General features: G+C 41.5%; 1 protein-coding gene across 1 annotated transcript in view; it reads left to right on the top strand.

Moving 5' to 3' along the window:
- Positions 1-911: 911 nt before the first annotated feature.
- The window catches only part of ZNF536 (zinc finger protein 536), a 350,107-nt gene continuing 329,612 nt past the window's right edge, over positions 912-21,406 (top strand). The window contains exon 1 of the mRNA XM_075161307.1: positions 912-1,097. The gene's annotated coding sequence lies outside the window, so the exon portion shown is untranslated. The remainder of the gene's footprint in view (positions 1,098-21,406) is intronic.

The raw sequence follows: 21,406 nt of genomic DNA on the forward strand, positions 1-21,406 counted from the left end.
TAATTACCGTATGCTAATTTCCTTGCCTACTACGTGATTAATTAAAATCATATTTTCATAATCATTTGGCACTAGTATTGTTTTAGAATTATCATGATCCCCTAAATAGTGTATGTAAATAAAGTCGGCTCTAATGGAAAGAATCAAAATGCAACGCTGAGGACCTTTATGTGTTTGTATGCATGCGATTGGCAACATAACTGGCTTATTTACATTAAATACGCCACAAGGTTACAGTGCAGATCAACGTCACTTTATCGCTGATTACTTCTCTTAAACGCCGGAGCGGTGACTGATGCTCCGGTCCCCCTGTCCACCAAGGTTTCCCCGGGAGTTTTTTTTTTTAGGAGAAAGAGACTTTGCATAGTTTCGGGAGCAGGTAAGAAGGGCGCTTTGTGGAGCCCGGCGCTGCCCCCGGGGGCTCGGCGGGGTTTGCGGGGCGCGGGCAGGGGCGGCGGGGCGCGGGCGCGGGGGCTGCGCGGGCGCGGGGGCTGCGCGGGGCGCGGGCAGCGGCGCTGGCCGTGGGGCTGCGGAGCGGCGCGGGCTCCTCGGGGTGTTTACACGGGCTCAAGGTCACGACCAAGCTGCGCCGTGTTAAATGGTTTCTTAGTTGCTAGACAGGGAGAAAAAATGGACGATCACAGACCATTCTTTGTAGATTATTATATCAAGGGTTCAGCTTTTGGCTCATCAAAGCTAAATGCCGCAAGACCTATCTAGTTGCTGTGAATTATGCCAAGACGACAATGGAGTGCTTTTTTAATGGTACAATGCATTTCACCTACCAGATAGGGGGAGTCCACGCTGAGAGATGGGGATGTCTTGTGATGTTGGGTGATCAGTATCAATGAAGGGGGTTATTCTGAAAAGAGACAGATTAAAATAAAGCGCTCTTTGCTCGGGATGTGCTGGAAGCAGTTGGGAGGGCTACCCGGAGCGGGCGGCCGCGGCAGCCCCGCGCCGCACTTTTCCCCCTCCGCACAAGAAAATGATCAAGTCAATCATGTGGACATGCTTCATTATTCATTGAACACAATCTTTTACAACGCTCCGTTTACGTGCGGGAGTTTCTTCTACGCTTTGCTTTAAATTTTAAGGTAAGAAAGACAAAGGTAAAAAGGGGGTTTTTGAGGATCCGGGAGGCTCCCGTGAGCCATCAAAGAGGCTCCAAAGTCAGTCCGGAGTATGTTTTTTTTTTTATTTCTTTTTAATCATCGCAATGGGGCCTGCGTTTTCCACCGTGATTAAAAAAATACAGTATAATTAAATATCCATAGCAGTGACGTTTGCAAGCAGGGCTGTCAGGGGAAAAGCAGAAAATAATGAAAGGAGCGGAGAAGCCATTGAATGGCGCTATAGAACTTAGCCTGAAGAAAACCCTACGTTTTTCCTCTTTCTCTCTCGTTTCTTTTAAAACCGTTACTTTACAAAAAAGGAGCGGGCGGGCGAGGCGAGGCGAGGCGAGGCGAGGGGAGGCGAGTGCCGGCGGCGGCCGCGACGCTGCCCGGGGGCCGCCCGCCCGCCCGCCGTCCCCAGCCCGCACCGACCCTGCCCTTAACTTGCCCAGAAACTTTTTGTTTTAAAGGGTTGCTGCGGAGCAAACTTTGCTGAAGTGACTTTAAACGCGGCCCCCCCCCTCTCTCCCTCCCTCCCCCCGTAGGATCCCGGCTAATCGTGGTGTAATTTGTAAACTCCCCCCCTCTCTTTTTTTTTTTTTTTTTTAATCAAAGTTAGCTGATGCATACCATGTGTCAAACTTGTGAGATTCAAGTGCCTAAGAGACCTGCCATTTTGTGCTCTAATCGACCTCTTATGAATAGGAGCCGTGCATAATGCTGCGAGGAGCGTTGTGACATTCAAGTAGGCACTAAATGTCAGGCCAGGTCTCAGCCCTTTCGGGGGGAGCGGAGCGCGCCCGGCGGCGCCGCGGGGAGCGGGGAGGCACCTGCCAGCCCGCCGCCGGGGCTTTTGTCAGCGCCCGGAGAAAGTAACAGGTTAAGGAGGAAACTTAAATGGCAATCCCGGGGCGGGGGGGAGCATCCCCTTCCCGGCGGCGCGCTGTGCGCGGGCGCGGAGGGCCGCGGGGGCGCCGCTGCCTGCGCGGGGCAGCGGCCTCGCTCTGCTGCGCGGGGCTGCGGTGCCGCGGTGCCGGGGAGGCGGGGGGGCACCGGGCCGGCGGCGGGATTAACGCGGGGGGGGGGGGAAGGAGAGGTTCTTTGATGCTGTGTAGGAAAGAATCCAGATTTTAATGCGCCCATCTGTTGCAGTTTTGCAAATAATTAATATGTGTGTGTGTGTGTGTGTCTGTGAGGGGGGGAGAGGGGCTGGGGGCAGCGGTGCCGCCTGTGAACTTTAACGCAAAATAAAAGGTCGCGAAGATTTACGCTCTTTTTTCGGAGGGTCCGCGGCTCCCGCGGGGCGGCTCGCACGGGCTCCATCCGAAAAGTTAGTTGCCGGCGTCCCCCGCCGCGGCGGCGGGGCCGGGGGCGGCGTCCGCCTGCGCGGAGCCCCGCGCGGGCCGTGGGTGCCGGCGCCCGGGGCGGGCGCGGAGGGGAGGGCTCCGGCCGCCGCCTGCCTGCGCGGCGGGCATTGTTTCGGGGTGCGTGCGGCGGATATGGCCGTGTCTGATACAGTGTCGAGGCGGAGACGTGATTTGTCAGATCCCTTCATTTTCACTTCAGCCGCCACCGGGCCGGGGAGCGGCGGCGCGGTGCGGCCCGGTGCGGAGCGGTGCGGTGGCGCTCCGCGGGCGCGGGGCAGGGGCGGGCGCGGGGCGCGGGCCCGGCGGGGCGGGCGCGGCTGCCCGGCCGCCCGCGGCTGGAGCGCTCCGCGGGGCTGTGCGTTCCCCCCCGCCGCCGCCCCCCCGCCCGTGCAGTTTAAAATAAATCCAACAGGGGCCGTGTTTGCTGAGCTGATTTGACCGGCTGATACAGATAGCAGCGGCGAGCCTCCCCGCTTATGTGGAAAAAGACTATTTTAAGTGTCATAATTAAGTTTAGAAGCCTTGTTTGGGCTCATTCACTGCTCGAAATAAAAAGGACTGGCTGCTTTTAGACCCTTTCTGAAGGGGTTGGCTAAGCGCCTCTGCACGTTCGCTTGGAGAAGAATGTTTTCTTTTCGAGTTTAATATTAGAAACTATATTTTTACTTGTTTAAACCGGATTTGATTATTCCTGTGGAGACTTTTTTCTCTCCCCCCCTTCCTATCACTCAAATCTTTGTTCATTGTTCATTGACTGTGGAAGGCTGCTTAAATGTACGGAGAGAGGGGGGAGGCCCCCTTGCTGGTTTGATGTTGAAATAGTAAACCTGAATGAGGAGGGTGGCTGGAAAAGTGGACATTGCAGCTTTAATTAACTTCAAGATGCTTCAGCGAGGACCAGAGCGTAGTAGTGACGTTGCCTCATAAATCTGTCCAGTACAGTGCGTTGCATTGAACTATTACAGTATCACCGTCATATTGAATATTCACTACCTATCCGGGAGCAGATTTGCATAATTGGATCTTTTTTAAATGAAACTTGTTCGCAAAAAACCAAACAAAACCAAAAAAACCAAAAGCCCAAGTGAAAACCGCGGCGATCTGCATGATTATAAAGGGTTCAAACATATCCGAAAAGTAAGTGACCTGCATAAGTACATCAATAGGTTAAGTGCAAATAAGATGAGAAGTGCTTCTGAAAGCTGTACATTCCCTTTGTGGTCTCTTGGGTTATTTCTCAATAGCGGGATTTTTTTGTAGCCTCAGGGATTTTAGGTTTTCTGTCTGCTTTCATAACTTTTTCCCTCACAGTTTTTATACAAGGTGAGGCTTTTGTACCATGCCTGTGTACCTGTAGTGATATTTTTAAAGAAAATAGATTAACAGTTTGTAATTTGTGCTGTTTGAGTTGTATAATTACAGCTACTGTGGAAGGGAAATGTGTATTGCTGTTATGTTTCTGATCATCAAATAGATCATCACTAAATACTTCAGAATAGTCAAAGATTGTGTGTATATGTGTTTGTGTACGCTTAAAAATCGACTTAGTTAACTAAGCTGTTACTTCTTAAATCATAGAGACAACTAGTTTTTTAATGTGTGTGTCCCCCCCATTTGACGGAAGATGAAGATGACTGAAGTAATTAAAAATGCCAGAAATTTTTCGAGTGAATTCGTAGCTTATATGTAAAACCTATCCCCTCCTAACCGAGTGGCTGGCTTGCAATATCGCAGTTTTGGATCAGGCAGATTTAGAAGTATTTTGTAAAATCAGATGCTGGTGTTTCAGATGCTGTGAGGACAAAGTTGTGGAGCGAAGGCAGCTGAAAGCGTCGCCTCCTGGGGAAGGGGAGCAGCGATCGGTGGGGTGAGCCGAGCAGAAGTGCAAAGTCTGCGTGCAGCCCAAGCCTTGCCCTGGCTCTCCCCCCTCGCCGAAGGCTGCTTTAGTTATGATGTCATTCTGATAGTGGAGAGCAAATGTCTCCTGATTCTACCATTAAACGCCTGGCTGATTTGCCTGATAATGATAGCATTGACGTCCTGCTCCTTGACAAATGCAAGCCCTATGAGCCCTATGAATTAACTTTTTTCCCATAGATGAGAGCTAGCTAGCTTTACGACTCATGAATGTAGCAGCACTTCTTTGACAGATTACTTTGAACCTCCTCGTTTCTGCAACAAAAACCCTTCCCTAAATACTTCCTTACTTCTGCTAGGCTGCTAGTAGACCTCTGTACAGTTTGGGCCTGATTTGCAGAGCTGCTGAGCGCTCATCACTTCCACTGACTTCAGATGGAGTTGTGGGTGCTCAGCAGCTTTGAAAATCAGGCCCTGTGTTCAGTCAACAGCTGATGCATTTTTTTGGCTTGTTTGGGGCTTTTTTGTTATTATTATTTTTTAAGTTAGACAGCTAAAGAGGGCTTTATGATTTCTAGTCATTATAAAAATATTTGTAAATAGCTTGAGATGTTTGTCCTAGTCTGTTCTGTTTTTCTCTTTCTGCTATCCTTTTTTTTTTAATTTTATTTTTAATTCATCTTCTAGTGGATGTGCTGTTAATCTTTTGAAGAAAAGAATCATAAATGAGTTGTTTAAAGTTTTCAGAATGTTGTAGAAAGAAAATGTCTCCAGTTTGGTAACAAGTGCTTAGAGAATCGATTGCTGTTTCAGAACGTGCACTAGAAGAGAGTCTTGGTACAGTTGCTAAACCCTGCAATTGGGTGCACTTTCTCATATCTGCTCTGTCTTCAGATTTTGCTTGTGACTTTGAATTTCTATCACTGCAGGTAAATGAGATTTAGTATGATTTTTTTTTAAAGTGCCAGTGGCTTAAACTTTGTTTTCATTTGCTGTTCAAACGATGACAATTAACAGCTGCAGATGTAAGAAAGGTTAGTCTCTCTATTACATTTGCAGGGAATGTATCTAAAATATTTGCATGCTAAAGCTGTGTTTTGCAAATGAGTTCCTGAAGATACAAGTTGCTATGATGGAAATGCTGTATTAAAACACTTCTAATAAATTGCCTATGACTTTATCAATTGTAAAGAAGAAAAAGGAATTGTTCTACGGGCTTTTCGACTTCTGAACATATTTGAACTCTAATACTCAGCAAGTTGTCTGGCACTGTCTTCACTGTAGACTTTTATATAATGAAGAGGCTGATTGTCATATTTTTGTCCATGCTAGAGGCCAATAACCCAACCCATTCATTATCAGAAGAGGGTAGCCTGGAAGTTGCAACATCAGTACCACTGTTTTGCTTGCAGCAATGAAGACAGTGCTGAGATCAGAAATTGTGATCTTCAGTACAGAAAGCTGACACATTAGGTTGTTTACGCACCATGGGAGCCTTAGGTGACCAAAGAGATTTGCATTAGAACAGATGTAGAAAATCCACTAGTCCATTAAAATAGGCTGTGCTTATTTCCTGGGAAGCACAAGTTTCATCAAGTGTAGGAAAATCAGTAGAAGTCATTTTTCCAAATGTTGATTTTTGCTTAAAGTTGGCTTTGAATTGCACAGGTGTTTTTAGAGTGTCTTGACTAAAAAAAAAAAAGGGCATTAAAAAAAGCGCATGGATTTATATGAACTTTATAAAAAATGGAAAAGAAAGCCATAAATAGATTTATTTTTCTGGTTTGAATGAGGACAATTAAAGCTTTTTAGTATCTTCTGATTTTGTGTTTTAATAGGATTTGTAAGTAAATTTAAATTTTAATCTCTGAATTTCTCTCAGATACCTGAATAGATCTATATTGGCTCTTCAAAATACTAAAAGCAGTACAATCTTGAAAAGCCATTTTTCTATCCTCTCATTCACACCTTTCATTTTTTGCCTTATTCTTTACACCGTCTTTTTTGAGGCATTTTGTGTGTCTGTTTCAGAGGGGCAAGCAATTTGGATTCAGGGAAGGAGAACATAGATGAAAAAATAGAATACATATTCTTTCTTTCATAGAAACATGAATAAACTTATTTCTGGCAACAGTAGATGGAAATCCAAATTTCTCTAGTGAAGACACTCTGAGCACAGATGTTCGCAGAAGAGGAAAAAAGGATGAGCTACTGAAAGAAAATATATAAAAGTAAGATAATTCTGAGATCCTCAATTGGATGATCTTAGGGTTATTGTATGGATGTGCAGTTCTAGCTTCCAGTTGTGTGGCTGAATACAGAGTATGAACTTTTTATGACCAAGTCACTGATCAGAATCTGACTTTGGATAGAAACAAGTGAAAATTGTAATGATCTGTTGTTGCTTAACGTGAAATAACTGAGTAGTGTCTGTCTAAATCTGAATGGATCACAATAACTGCTGTGACATTTTCACTCCTATTGGCAGGTTAAGCAACGAAGCCAAGCACTGAGTGAGAGATTTGAAGCATCTTTTCAGAGGTAGCAGAGATCCAGATCAGGAAAGAGTCACGGGAATAGAGTAGCAAGGGGGGATTTGGGTTGCCTCTGCCCAACTGCACCAATGCTGTGACTAAACACGCTCCCAGAGGGAAGACTCTTCCAGTATTCTGAATTTGGCACCTTTCCCTTATATTTAAATTTGCTCTAATTTTCAGGTGCATCTTGCTAGATAACCAGATGCATCAAAAAAGCAAAAGAATTATAGATGAGTAATTATAATTAGCCTAGTTTTCTGTGTTTTTAAAAAATTGTAAGATGGGCCTTGAAAGTATTTTGAAGTCACTGTTTTTTAGAGGTCTTAATCTAAATACTCCATGTGAGATTGTTTTCTAAAGAGATGGGTTCATCAGGTCAAGTTGAACTATATTAAAGACAAACAATTTTGTTATAATCTGACTGTGTTTTAAACACAGATGAAGAAAACAGAACTAAAATAGCCACAGCAGCCTCAGTATCTGATCTTTTCTCCATTATGCTTTGCAGTATTCCAGACTCGTATAACCAAAAGCAAAATTAGGTAATTCCTTACAAGTATTTGTCATGGTATGAAAAAAGCAGCACTGCATATCGTGGTAGGACATTAACAGAGAGTCTGCAGGTAGCAGTGCCTGAAAATAACGATGATGGCTTCGATAGCACTCCCACAGGGTAGGGCAAGCAACAGAGCTAGTTTCTTCAAACCAGCTGCTCGTTTTTGATGCATTAGTTTTAAACTGTCTAGCTGTAGGCATCTCGGACTTCCAGAGAGACTGCTTGCCGGGAGGGTGGAAGTCGGTGAAGATCAGGCAGGAGTTATCCCAAGTGGGCTATCCACAGTGCCAGGGAAAGGCTACTTGGGAAAATTTGGCCCTGCCTCAGTTTTGTGAACAGGAGAAGCAAGAGAGGGGGAGAAAAAGGAGAGTATGAGCTGACTTTCACCCCCATGGCCTGAGTAGGGGCGCAGGGGATGTTGGCTGCAGGCGCGCTGCCCGTGGCCCCTGCTGTGCCTCGGGGCAGCCAGGGCTGTCCTGGGGAGCCTTCCTTGCCATCAACCTCAAATGGATCAGGGTATCATGGTGCAAAGGGATAAATGGCAGTCCTGATCCTTCCTTTTATAATAAGCTTGTTTCAGCCTTCATGTGAATTTCGTTATAGTTTCTTTTATGTTGGCTTTTTTAACTGTGATAAGTGCTGTTACAAACTTTTCCTCCTTTTTTATGCCTTTGGGATGTTCTGCTGCAGTCACTGTGGTTCTTTGTGAGAAGGATGGCAGCCCTGTTGAGCTCATCGATGCTATAAAGGAGTTGCTATCAAGTACCACAGTCTACCTGGTCACAACAGGGCTATGTGTATTGCTTCCTCCATAGTCCTGGCCCCTGCTGATCTGGGAATTAGCCCTGGTAACCCATGCAATAGCACTGTGCTAGGTTGCCAGGCTGGCCTTACATTTATTTTTCTAAATGATAGCATGTTCTATTAGCTTTATTTTATTTCACTCTCTTAAGTTGGTCTCCATAGATTTGTGCAGACATTGTTACTAGCAATCTTGTCATTGGAATATCAATGGTAGATGTAGATAGATATAGATAGGTCCCTTTAATCTAAAATTTAGAAAAGCATGGGTAAATAGGAAACTCAGGCAGAATTACTTCATGCAAAGGATAATAAACATATGGAATAAATTACCAGCAAGGAAAGGATAAATGAGTTCAAGGGAAGCCTAGGTTTGTTTCTTGAGAAAAAGCATGTGAGAGCTAGGGTGAAGAAAGCAGGGAGGTGTAAAGTCAGGTTTCTATTAACAAAGGCTAACATGGTGGGCTGCATGTTAATTTCTGAACATTTCTTTTGATAGCTCCGCATGGATGGTTACATTTTAGTTTCATGTGTGTTTGGCTCTCTAGATCTACACACGTTTTTCTACAGGGGTCCATAGAAATATTAAAACATAGGGCAGTGCAAAATTTGGTTTTGATACCAGTTTCATTCGAGGGAGTGATGTGGCAGTGAAACGTCAATTGAGTGAATTAGGGAGAAATCTTGCCTTTTGTGGCGTTAGTTTATAATTGACAGGAGAAGCAGAAACTGCTTTCTGCTCTAGTGGCCAGGGATTTTTGATAGGTGTTTGCCCTGGTTCAACCATATCAGTGCTGGAACAGTTCTGAAAAAACTCCGCGTGTAGACAAGCTCTCTCTGGTGGGTGGTTGTTGGGTTTTTTTTGGTTTTAGTTGTTTGTTTTTTTTTTTTCTCCAGGGTTTGCATGAACGTTTTCATGGGTTTCAGTCCATGTGATGATTTCTAAGTTTTTTGAATGTCAAGAGTTGACTTGATATTGGAAAGCAATACTAGTTTTGAAACTGCTGCTACAAGTAGCTTTGCATTGAACCTTTGTTTTGTTGGAAAAAACCCCGCATTTTTGAGGAAAATGATGGGTCTTTCTTCTCAGAGGAAAGTGCATAAAGGTTAGCAAAATTTTGGTTGATTTTGATGCGATTTCTAGGATCCAGTTCTGCTCCTCTTACTTCATTTGGGGTAGGACTAAGTCAGAAGATAAAACTTCCCTTCCATACCAGGTGAGTCTCATGTGATTCCTAGTTTCACTATAAATACATTGCCTAACTCCACTGTTTGTAAACGCAGTGCAAAGCCTGATGTTTTCAAAAAGAGATCCTCATTAAACTTTTTCTTGTTTCATTATTTCAAGTACAAAAAGAAATCCAACCTTTTGAGTTTAAAAATTGCAAAGGTTATAGGCTACCCAAAGTTGAAATGTATAATAAAATGACTACTTACTACCTTTTTAAGGAATCTCTTCTTCATTGATTCATTGAGATTTTGCCATAGGAGTTTAATTCCTCTTAGGGCTAATAAAATAACTAGTAGAAGATAACTCAGCATCTTTATTAGTACCATAATACCAGCTAACAAAACTTTCCTGGTCTAACTACTCCCTTCTTTGGATTTTATCATAAAATTTCTTCTAAAATAGCTCAGATATTTTAAAATATTCTTGATTGTTTTAAAGAACTAATGTTCAAGAATCTTTCTTCTACTTGAATACACAAAGCTATATGTATGTGTATGCAATAAATGGACATGCTATTAGGTAAACGAGGGTAGGAAATCCACAACCATGTCTGGATTAGAATTTCAATCTATTGCTTGTTTTGGTAGTGTCTTTGGCATGCTAGGTGCTTTCCAAATATAGAAGTATAGTTTCTGGCCAGAACTAGCTGGAATTTTCTTATTGCAGTTGAAAAATGCCAGTTCATTAGTTTGCATCAACATGCTGTATCTTCGAAGGATTTCTCAGGTCCACAATTGAATTTCTGCTCAAAATGAAAGAGTTGCATCTCTGCACTTCATTATGGACTGGTGATTATGAAATGCACCTGGGTCACTGGAGAGCTGGATTCAGATCGTTCTTCTTCATATCTGATTTGAATCAGCTTCTTCAAATCAAGTTTCTCACATCCCAGGTGAGTGCTCTAATAACCATACTTTGGCTCTTCCAGGTGGGTCTTTTTAAGTTCCTGCTTCAGGCTATTCTAATTTAAATAATCATTTAATTATTCAGTGGGTCAGAAGAGGACTGACTCTTGGCTTTGGCACTCAAGCGTGATGTGAGAGACTGGGTGCAACTTGATTCTGTTGCAGAGTCCTGCACCTTGTGCTGCTGAGTATGATGTGGTGAGAGCATTCATGTTCTTAATGTTGTCTTGCTGGCTTTTCCTTTTGAAAAATTGTAAAAGGTATCAGGTTGGTCCTAGTGGGAAACGAGAGGAAATTCTGAAGTCTTCAAAGTATTTGTGATACGGGAAAGTTGTTCCTTACTCAGCCTTATACTTTTCTCATAAAATTCATAATCCAGTGATTATAAAAGTCAGTTGGTGATGGGGCACATCTTGATAATCCAAAGAATTTTTGTCTCAAAATGGAGTTTTGTTGCCATTGTTTTGTTCAGTGGATTATGTGTTTGAACAGAACTGATTCCTACATACCCCTGAGCACCGAGTGTTTAGCTGTAGGAGGTGTAATGGGTGCAGGGTTAGACCTTTCCACTGCAAAGACCTTGGACCTGCATACAGTGCAGAGCTTGTGGATGGCGCTCTATCTGGTAGTACTGTAAGGCGGAGAGAAATGCCGCGTAAATGCCAACAAATGCCTTCGAGATGCAAGGGATACTGCGTTGTTAGTGCTCCTTCCCTCATGAAGAAACTCATGTGAGATGGAAAAGACCTATGGAACTGGCAGGTTTTTCTGTTGGGATGTCTTAAAAAGGAGAGGAAAAAAAAGTCTTAATCTGTAGAAGGGAGATCCGCAAAGGGAGGAAACCCTTCTTTCCTTAGAGACAGAAATACTCATTTTGATAGCTTCTGTCTCCTCTGTCTTTCATTCTTAACTTCTCTGGCAGCTCAACTCTGGCAGATCCCATGCTGTATTGGTTGGTTCCCCTTCTGGCGGCTCTGCAACAGTGATGGATGGGAGCCAAGGGAATAAATATAGCTCTGAGTTCCAGTAGTAACCCCCTGCCAGACTTCTACACAGAAACCTGGGAGGTCACAGAGGGGGAGAGGGAATGGGTGATACGGAGTTTGGGCAGGCTCAGATCTGATTCTTCCAGCAGAGAGAGAGTTTCTGTAGTTCCGGAGGAGGGGGAGAGGTGCTGACTGAACCCACTGTTGCCTTCGTTTCCATGCAGAACTGAAGGGATCTGTAGATATATTTCAAAAGCACTTACCATTGGCTGTGCAGTTTCTATGTGAGTTTATTAAATGTGAACATTTTTTATATATAAAAATAACTTCACCATTTTGTTATTTCCTTTTACGTATTTCACTCCGGTTGGAAAAATGAAATCAATCTAGTCAGCTTTTCATCAGTTTCTCTTTGGCTGTCATGCAGTTGCACAATGCTGCAGTGCTTGGCTAGCAAAAATGTTTACAACGAAAAATTGTTTTCAATGGGATTAAAAAAAGACTCATGGAAACATTTTTATTGGTCTTCAATTTTTGTGCAACTTTGATTTTTACAAGACCTAAACTACATCAATGGTGTTTCTCTAATTTGATCTTAAAAATTATACTGTGTCTTTTATATATACTTGTAAGGTATAGACAAGATACTACCCTCTGTCATAATAGTACAAAAAATGCTAGCCAGAATATTTCTTAGGAGTGGGTTCAAAGTCCGTGGAAATCCTTGATCACCTTGTAGTTGACTCTCAAAGGTCTGAGGTCAGACCCTTAACCTGTGTGTAAATACCTGCTGTAGTTGGGTTAAACCATCTTAATCATTTAGAACTGGGCTGAGTTGATCTCTGATCTAGCAATGCTGTGAGATTTCTTCCTACAGCTGAGGTGGATTTGGGGATATGTCTGCAACCCTTATATACCTTTACTGCCAGTGCACCCATAGAAATTTTGACATGAAGAACGTATAAAATCAGATCCTTAGTAGGTTAACCATAGTAAAATCCTAGGAGTAAAATATTGGCTGACGATTACCCTTTGCATGCAAACTCTTAAATTCTTTTTAAAAAGGTGTTTGTGATGAGTGTTGAGTTAGTTTGGATTTTATTTTGCTTTACAGTATAAGTGGCAAAGAGCTATTCTGGGGACGGCCCAAATTTGTGGCTGTTGACGGCTGCTTTATGAATATACAGACTCAGGCAGTCTGAGGAGGCATTGCACCTCTCCAGGGGGCTTCTGCCACTAATAAAGAGGGGTCTTGGACAAGCACCCAGAGCTTCCCTCCCTCTCACGTTTCCCACAGTGCCTGACTTTCTGCCTTCATTCAGTGTCACTCAGTTGCCACCACAAACCTATCATATAGATGAGAAATGGGGACCCTTGGGGACCCTTTGAAAAATGAAAGCCTTTCTCTTAGAGAATCATGAATTTCACAGGGCCCAAGCTTGCAAATAGTTTTTCAGTGCTTTTTATGATCAACATTCACCACTGAGTTCACTAATTGAAGACCTTAATGAATGTTGTAATGACCGGGTCCATAGTTATCAGTGATTCAGAATCTTGTTTTCAGGTGTGAGCTGGATGAGTCAATTTAGCTTGCTTCTAGTCAAAGTCATCATCACACAAGCAAGAAAAAATACTGCTTTATAAATATGATATCCCAGCCCCTTTCAAACATCAACTGTTGATTGGCTACTTCACATGTCATGATACTAACTCATTGACATCACACTATTAACCTTTCACTTACCGAATACAACTTTTGCAGTGAATTCACATCCACCATTAAGTTAGACATAACTTGCATTTGATGAGATAACTTCTGTGGTGGAAAGAAACAAATTATCATGCAGGCTTTTTCTGTGTCATTGGGAAAGGTATTGGAATTTATGATTTACATTTTTAATAAAAACAGCTGGATTTGAAAACTGTTTACACATGTATAGTCTAATATAACACAGTTTTGATTGCTCTGTAGTTGGTATGAACATCTAAAGTAGATTTGATGCCTCTGTAAAAACAGTCTGGCTAGTCCATATTCTTCAACTGCATGACATTTGTTCATGTACCTTTTTCAGGAGATATCGATGTTTTTAATCAGACAGGGACTATTTTTCTGGGTATGCTTTGCTTTGACGAGATTTTCTGTTGGGAGATTGGGCTTTTGAAGACGTGTTTCATATATTTGAGTCAAATAAAATATTACTTATCAGAGTGAAAGACCCTCTTTTTTATGTTGCTCCTTTACAAATACAGATTTACAAATAAGTCCTCAGACAGTTTTTATTGTTGCTTGTTGTTATGACACATCATATATCTTTTACTAATTGTACTTTTATTCTTGGTTTAATTATATTTATTCTGAAGCAAATGTTTTATTATTTAAAAAAAAATCATGGTACAACTTTATAGTTTCTGATTTGTTAATGAAAATGTCCTTGAATTTTTTTTTTAACATGCCAATAATCTCTCCACCTTTCTCTCTGATGCTGGTGGTGGAGCTGAACAAAATAGAGCAAACCAAAGATAAGTTAAAGGAGAAGCACTGGCTTTCAGCATGCTTCCAGCTACATGTGTATGTACCAGAGCAGGAGTCTGACTACAAAAAAATTTTCTCAGGATCTCTCTGTGGGTTGCCACAGTGCTAGGGAAACATGTTGTCAGGAGAAACAGGGCTGGCAGATAAAGCGAGGAGGAGTATTGCACATGCCTTTTCAAGCTGGATTTGAAGACAACTTTTCCTCCTTTCATAATCTCCTCTTCTTTTGAAATAGGAAATCGGTTAAAAAATAAAGGAGGGGGAGCCTCTTGAATTCTTTCCGTCCTCTGTTAGGATGCATGTGTGTGTGTTTTGTACAGATCTGTTCAGAAAACATCATCTGTGTAAAATGGAAGTTAGCCTCGTTAAATCAAATGTTCTGCTAGGCTTGGAAACCATTTGTACCTTGTTCTGGGTCCTAGGTGTTTCTTGGCCGCCTACTTGCCGAGTGTAGAATTTAGTCCCCTCCAGTTACTTCCATTTAGGATTTGCCCCCTGTTGAGATCATTATTTAGTACTAGGACAGCTTTTATATGTTGAGTAGGGATCATTTATTTCTATAGAAATAAGAGGACTTAACAGCAGTGCACAATCAATATGCAAAACCCTACTAAGATAATTTGTATTTAAATGTGAACAACATTAATTCTAAACAATCTTCAGCCCTTATTTAGTCCAATCATTGCTGGACATCTAGGTGAAGAAGGCTCTTCTAACTTATTAGTTTATTATCAACGATATTGCCAACACTTAAACCCTTCGATTAGGTAACCCAGGTACCTATTATTCTATTAGGGCTTGCTGTTCTCCGGTTGAAGTCCATACTGAAACACCTATTGCCTCGGCACAGGCGCCCCATACTTCTATGAGCGGGTGTATGCAGAGTTTGGCTAGGGCACAAGGAGAATGTAAATAATAATTACTGAATAATACTTTAGTATTTTATAGGATGCTTGTATGTCTGTCTTTAACTGCATGATGTGAAGGTACCTATAGAAGGAATAAATATGCTTATCTCTGAGAAATTGATATGACAAGAATAAGAAAACTTTAAAACTATTTCATCTTTTTATTATGTTCAGTACTTTCGTTTCTGTGATTTACATGTTTAAATTTTCTAAGGAAGACTGTATGTTAACAAAAGTTTCTGTAGCTCTTAGGAATTCTTTAGTGTTTGGGGGAAGGATTGTATGTTCCTTCAGCTGTGAATAGTTTGTGGCTCTTTAACATTTGTTTCATGAGCCCTCTTTCAGATTTTATAAACATGATGTTCCCATACATGTAAAGAATGTCAATTAAAGTTGTTCAGTGCAAAAGCCTACTGGTACAGCATTACGACTCTACCTATACTGCTTCAGTTGATCTTATACTGAGCATTTCTGTAGTAGCATTTGATCCTGAATTACTGTGGAATCGGTAGTATTGAAAGATGTGCTTAATCGTTTTGCTAAAACTGTATGTCAAGTGTTAAACCATATGCTGTGCTGAATCGGGTCCTCGGACGTTAGGAAAAGCCAAAACAGTGGAAAATTCTGGTCACAATTCTGTTTAGTTTAGGAGTTAGGTGTTACGGTGTTTTGAAAACCTGCAATGAGCCATATTACTTTTTTTTTTTTAATTCTCTGTTGCTCCCATCAATAATCCATATGATTTCAAAAGTCATGTGTAGTCTCATAATTGTTTTTTAAACTGGCTGGAATAGTAGTTTTTGAAAATGTCGTTCAAAGAAAGACTTGCTTTTCATGCTTGAGAATAGCTGTGGTCTTGAGTTATATCTATAAAAAGATGTATTAAATATAAACAAATACAGCATTCATGTAAATGTTAATTAAGCTCATGTCGCAGAACCTTGCTTCTTTGTGAAGAGTAGGAAAGCTCTTCTCGTTTTCTTGTTCTTTCCACGAAGGCTTGTCTGGCGTCGTTCCACCATCTCCTTTCCATAGCAAAACTACTTCAGACACCCAAAGCAACAGGGCCATTCCCATCCCCCATGACCACTCTTGGCTCTGAAGCTAACGAAGCTGGGTCTCTGAAGCAGATCCTGTGAGAGTAGCCTGGCTGGGCCCTTACTGGCTACAGGAGAGGAGGTGTGGAAGGCAGAGGGCTTCTAAGGAGTTTTATGCCACCACACACAGGTGATGACGACAGCAAATACGTCTAGCGAGTGGCCAGGACTGAGGCAGGAGCTTGAGTTCCGGTGCTCACTCCCATGTTCGTAAGGTAGCACCTCAGGGATGTAGGGGCTGTGGACCATGGAAGGCCCAACTTGGAGGCTCAAGCGAGGAAGGGCAAGGTGGAAAAAGGACAGGAGGAAGGTCTTTTATTGTATCCCAAGAGAACGCTATCCTCTATGCATTCAGATCAGAGCAGTCCACAGCAATATAAAATAGCTCTTACACTCTCACAGGTTGTTCTGAACTAATATTTGCTATTTTAATTTTCTTTGCAGACCTTGATATCAAAGTCACTGCACTTTCCCTTCTCGTTGGAACTCCTGGTAAAATAAGGGATCTATACCAAATATTGAAGAATTAAGCTTAACAGAATGAAAAATTAACATGCTAAATATCTTAAGTAATGATATAAACAAGGTGCCACGTCATTCTGTCCGCCAAAGGCTAAGAGCCCTCTTTTGTCCAAAACTAGATTATGTTCTTCATCTCTCTAATGGCACTATTAGCAAATTCGTATTGGAAGCCAGGACCTTATTTGTGATGCTGCTTCTCCTTTGGGGCTGATATTGAAGCACAGGCACAGTATAAAACTTCAGGAAGAAGGCAAATATCAGATAGTTTTAGCCCAGGATTAGCAGTTAGGAGTCTTGAGTGTCATCTGAACATTGATTATTTGTCAGATAATGCAATTACATTTAATGGAGGGCACTGCTCAGGAGTTACATAGTTTAACTAGCACGTTTAGTTTTTATGCACTATACCGTGTTCGCAGTCACGGTGGAAACATGAGTGACATTTGACACTTGGTTGCGGTAATACTTTTCCAAAGCAGCTGCATATCACAACATTGACAAAACCCGTAAAATGCCTGTTCTGCACTCCTTGCTACCAAGTCTTGTTTATGCTCTCCCTGAGAGGCAGAGGCTGCAGAGAAGAGTGGTGTTGGAGGATGGTGTCACACGTTGTGTGCCTGTCAGTGAGCTGACACACTTGCTATTGACTGTGACATGTCACTTACATGAAACCATGCAGTGCTACTGCAGCTTGGGACACAGCATAGGTTATGCAGCAAATTGCAGTCTGTTTTCATCTGTGTGACAGACCCACCAGGAGAAGCTAGAATCTGAGCGAGCCCCCAGATTTCAGGGTTTCTGCTCTCCCATTAGAAGAAAGGAAGAAAACAAAGATGTGCCTAAGACGGTTTGAAATAAAACAGAGAAGACTCCTGTCCCTGTCCTTAGGTGAACCCTGATAATAACAGGGAGGACTAGACTGTCCCCTTATAGAAGTGCATAAGGAGTGATTAAGTAAAATTCTTGCCTCTGTTTTCTGTGTTGGTTTTATAGTCTAACAAGCAATCTTGGCTCCATTCAATCATGGGGACTTTTACCATTGAGTTTACTGGAACCAAGATTTCATCTTCCAAAAGGAGCTAAAGAATTGTCACCTTTGCTCCCCCCACGGACCGTGTGCTGATTCGTGCTCCTCGTGGACATAGCATCAGTCATTCCTGTGACACCCTGAGAAAACTCTCCCTACTCAAAAAGCTTAATGCTAGTAGACTGACATATTTTTTTCTTCAGTGGCGCAACCTAGCACCTTCTCTGTACCTGAAAAATGCCTCTGAATTTCAGGTGATCAAGCAAGCTCTAGGACACCCTCCAACGCTCTTCTAGCCAGCCCTGCTCTCAGTTCTGGCTTGGCCGTACCTGGATTTGTGTAGAGTCCCTCAGGTTGTCACCTGCAGACAGAACAGTTCCTGACTCTTCACAGTAGCAGTCAGAGATGCCATACTGACTAAATGCTCTGCTATCAGGGTGATAGCCATAATGTAAATGCTCCATCACACAGAAATGCAAATTTGATTAAATATCTGAACTTGGTTTATTCATGACAAGGCAGTATTTGGCTCAGGCTTATTTTAGACTTTGAGTATCAACGGGATAGCCTTGACTTCAGTGATACTGAAATCTCCTAAACTGTATTTGCATGTTCCATCCTGGAAGGAGCTTCTGAGATTGTGACTCAGTTTCCAGTACCAAGGGCTAAGGTCTTCCCAGAATGGCTGCCTTACATAGGGAATTTAAGCCCTTTATCTGAACTTTTCCTTTATTTAAACAAACAAACCAACCCAAACCCTGAGTTCAGTTAAGGCTGAGCTTCCAAAACTGTCCTAAGAATTTCAGTTGGAAATATGCGGTGGGTTCCAGTTGGTAACTGGGTTTTGAATCTGAGCAATGGATGCCAGTTTGCTTTGACTGTTACTGATTGTGCAACCAGAAGTAACACATTTAAGTAGAAACCGAAAGGGAGAGATGAAAGTCCTAACACAGCTCCTTTCCAGCACGCCTCGGAAATCCCAGGCTTCTGCCTTGTCCCATCTGTAAGACTGGAAGAAATGTTTCCCTTTTAACAGGAAATAAAACAGCACAGTCAAGTTAAAAAAAAAATCAGATCTACAAAATATATTTGGGTATTTATGTGTGTAGGTTCTCAGAGAATTTTGGTAATTACGAGTACAGTTTTGAAATCCCGAGAAGGATGTCCAGCAGTGGCAAAGTGTGTGGATGAACACTGCTGTGGTGCATGCAGATAATTCATATTTTCATAGGACTTGATAGTCAGCATGGGAGTAATCTCAGGCTTGGCTAATGAAAGTGGCTGCACCTGGTTGAGATTCTGCTGGAAGCTTTACTCTGTCAAAGATACTTATGTCTGGGTGCTTCCTACTTTATAAACCTCACCCCTTTCTTGCGCCCTTAGGCTTAGTTGTGGTGAAGAGCTGAAAAACTTGAGATCATCCCTGTTTTGGCAAAAGCTGGCTGTGCATAAATATGAATATCTCTGAAGGTGCTCCTGCGTGGAAGCTTATTTGAAAATGTTTTTGAATCTGGTAGCTGAATCATTGCCTCGTACTGTGTAAGCTGTAAAGTTCTGTATATGTTTTATACATAACAGTATAGCTTTTTTTATTTTCAACCTCTGCCTCCATTCACCTGGTAGCTACCATAATGATAGATAAATTGAATGTTGAAAGAAAGTTGTCCTTTTGTGAAAAGATTCTAAAATCGTGAATTGCATCAGTGCAACCTGGTGGAGCACCATGCACACTGTACAAATGAAAATGTGCTCCCCTCAGCTGTCAGTGCAGTATGCTGAAAAATGAGCACATGAAGGCTACTTGAGTGTTGAACCTTCTTTAATTCAACACATCATTTGGTTTCAAAATAGTTAAGTGAATTACATTAAATACTTGTAAACATTCCAAATAGTCATCCAAAACAAATTGTATTTTGCATAATCATAACTTAGGAACAAAATATTGAAATATAAATCAAGGAAGAGTGGAAAAAAAAAATTGGTAAACAATGACAATTCACTTGAAGTTGCTCACATACTTATCCTCAGTAGATATTTGACAAACTTTTTGTGGTTATTTAAGATACCATGCAAAATTTCAGAACATTGTATGTTAAAAATAATATATTTTCATTGCTACATCCCTTTAGATATTTATATTCTGAAACTTGAAAGCTGCGTGCAGTATGACTTGCAATGCAAAAGGCTTTTCATTCTTTAAAGTGCCTAGAAATTTGTTATGTGATCAGTTATATAAATAGGCTTATTGTTTAGAAAGTGTCTAAAATGAAGTCTGTCCTTTAGCCATTTTTTTCTCTTATTAAATTTTTAAAGACGCATATTTCAAAACCAAACAAACCAATTCCAAAGGGGTCTAATTTTCTTCTGTTTCTCCCAAAATGTACAGTATGTTCTAACAATTTAGACTCCAGTTAGGCTAGTGGGGAGTCTTTCATTAGAAAGCGCACTGTAGCCAAGCATGTATTTTTTGTTAAGAAACAGTGAATGATATAATAATTGTAAAGGACATCTACAGCGTAACGACAGTTATATGTTTTTCAAAGGAAAATGCAAACAATAGGTAGAAGAAAGTAAAATCAATAAAAGGACATTGTATGAATATATCTAGTCCATTAGTTACAGGGAAATCTATTCTGTTCAATCTGAAATCACATTCAGCTTCTGAGGTGGATAAATAAAAATGTTAGGTCCCAGTTACATAGTTCTTTCTCCTTTTGAGCTTAATGGCAACTTCGGATAAAATGGGACATCAGGATTAAAGTCCAAACTAATCATTGTGCAGCACAATTTTCATCACTCTCACTTGCAGATAGGTTATTTCCACTGAGTTAAAATCATTGAAGGCTGTTTTCGTTGTATGCTTAGCTACAGTTCCTGTGTTACAGGGGAAGAAAAAAAAGTCATGAGTAGAGTATTCTTCAGTTGTGAAATGGGAGTGCATGTGCACCTGTTAAGTTTTGTACCTGAAAAAGTGTGCTGGAAGTTTGCTTATTTAACCTCAGTTCCTCCTTCTTTCCTCCTGTTAAAAATGTGCAGTTTGGACAGAAAGGTATTGTGAGAGATTGCACGTCTGTGGTTCCCCCAAACCCTAAAAGGGACAACTGATTTCCTCACTAGAATTTCCAATCCCTGTGTGCCAATTGTTGGCTGATTAAGGTCAATGATAGCACTTATTCAGTACTTTTATTGACTTGGATCATGTGATAGAAGTGATTGATTTAAGCCCAGGATTGCTAATTTTCTATTGTAGCAGTTTCTTCTATAGAGCCAGGTTTTACATTAGCAGGAGTTATTTGTACTGTATTTAAAAGCAATTAATTTTTTCCCTTACAGGTAGCGGTGCCGTTGCGTACATTCAGAATTGCATATGTCACTTGTGGGAGAGTGTTTTTGCCAATGTCAGATGTACCCTTTGTTTCCAGAGATCTTTGGATAGGCTGAGATTTCGAATAGCAGATAATAACATGCAGTGTGTATTATTGATGTTGTCTTAATTGTCTTATTGACAACTCACTTGCACTTGAAGAGGCATGCTAATATCAGACGTTTTATGAGATTGCATATATTTTCATGACTGGAAGCCATAGCTACAAAATGATTTAAAAAGCACACAACTATTACACATTAAAACATGTAGATTTTTTTAAATGCATTTTTGGGTCCACATTCTGCATCATCACTGTTTGGTTTTGTTAATCCAGTCTCCCTAGCCTTAATTTTCCTTTACTTAATTAAGCTTAATTAAGCTACGCATCGATATTTAGCATGGAATTGGCTCCAAAGCAAAGCCCCATGTACCACCACCATTACCTGAAAAAAATAGCTTATAGGAATAGAAAATTATAAGCCTGGAAGATATAGGAAGATGCTCATATAAAGGGAAAATACAAGCTATTTGCCTCTCCACTGGCAGGAGGGGGTGTAGAAGAGAGCATATATTACATGCAGATTAAAACGATAAAAA

This window comes from Calonectris borealis, chromosome 12, assembly GCF_964195595.1.
Source record: "Calonectris borealis chromosome 12, bCalBor7.hap1.2, whole genome shotgun sequence".
NCBI lineage: Eukaryota > Metazoa > Chordata > Aves > Procellariiformes > Procellariidae > Calonectris > Calonectris borealis.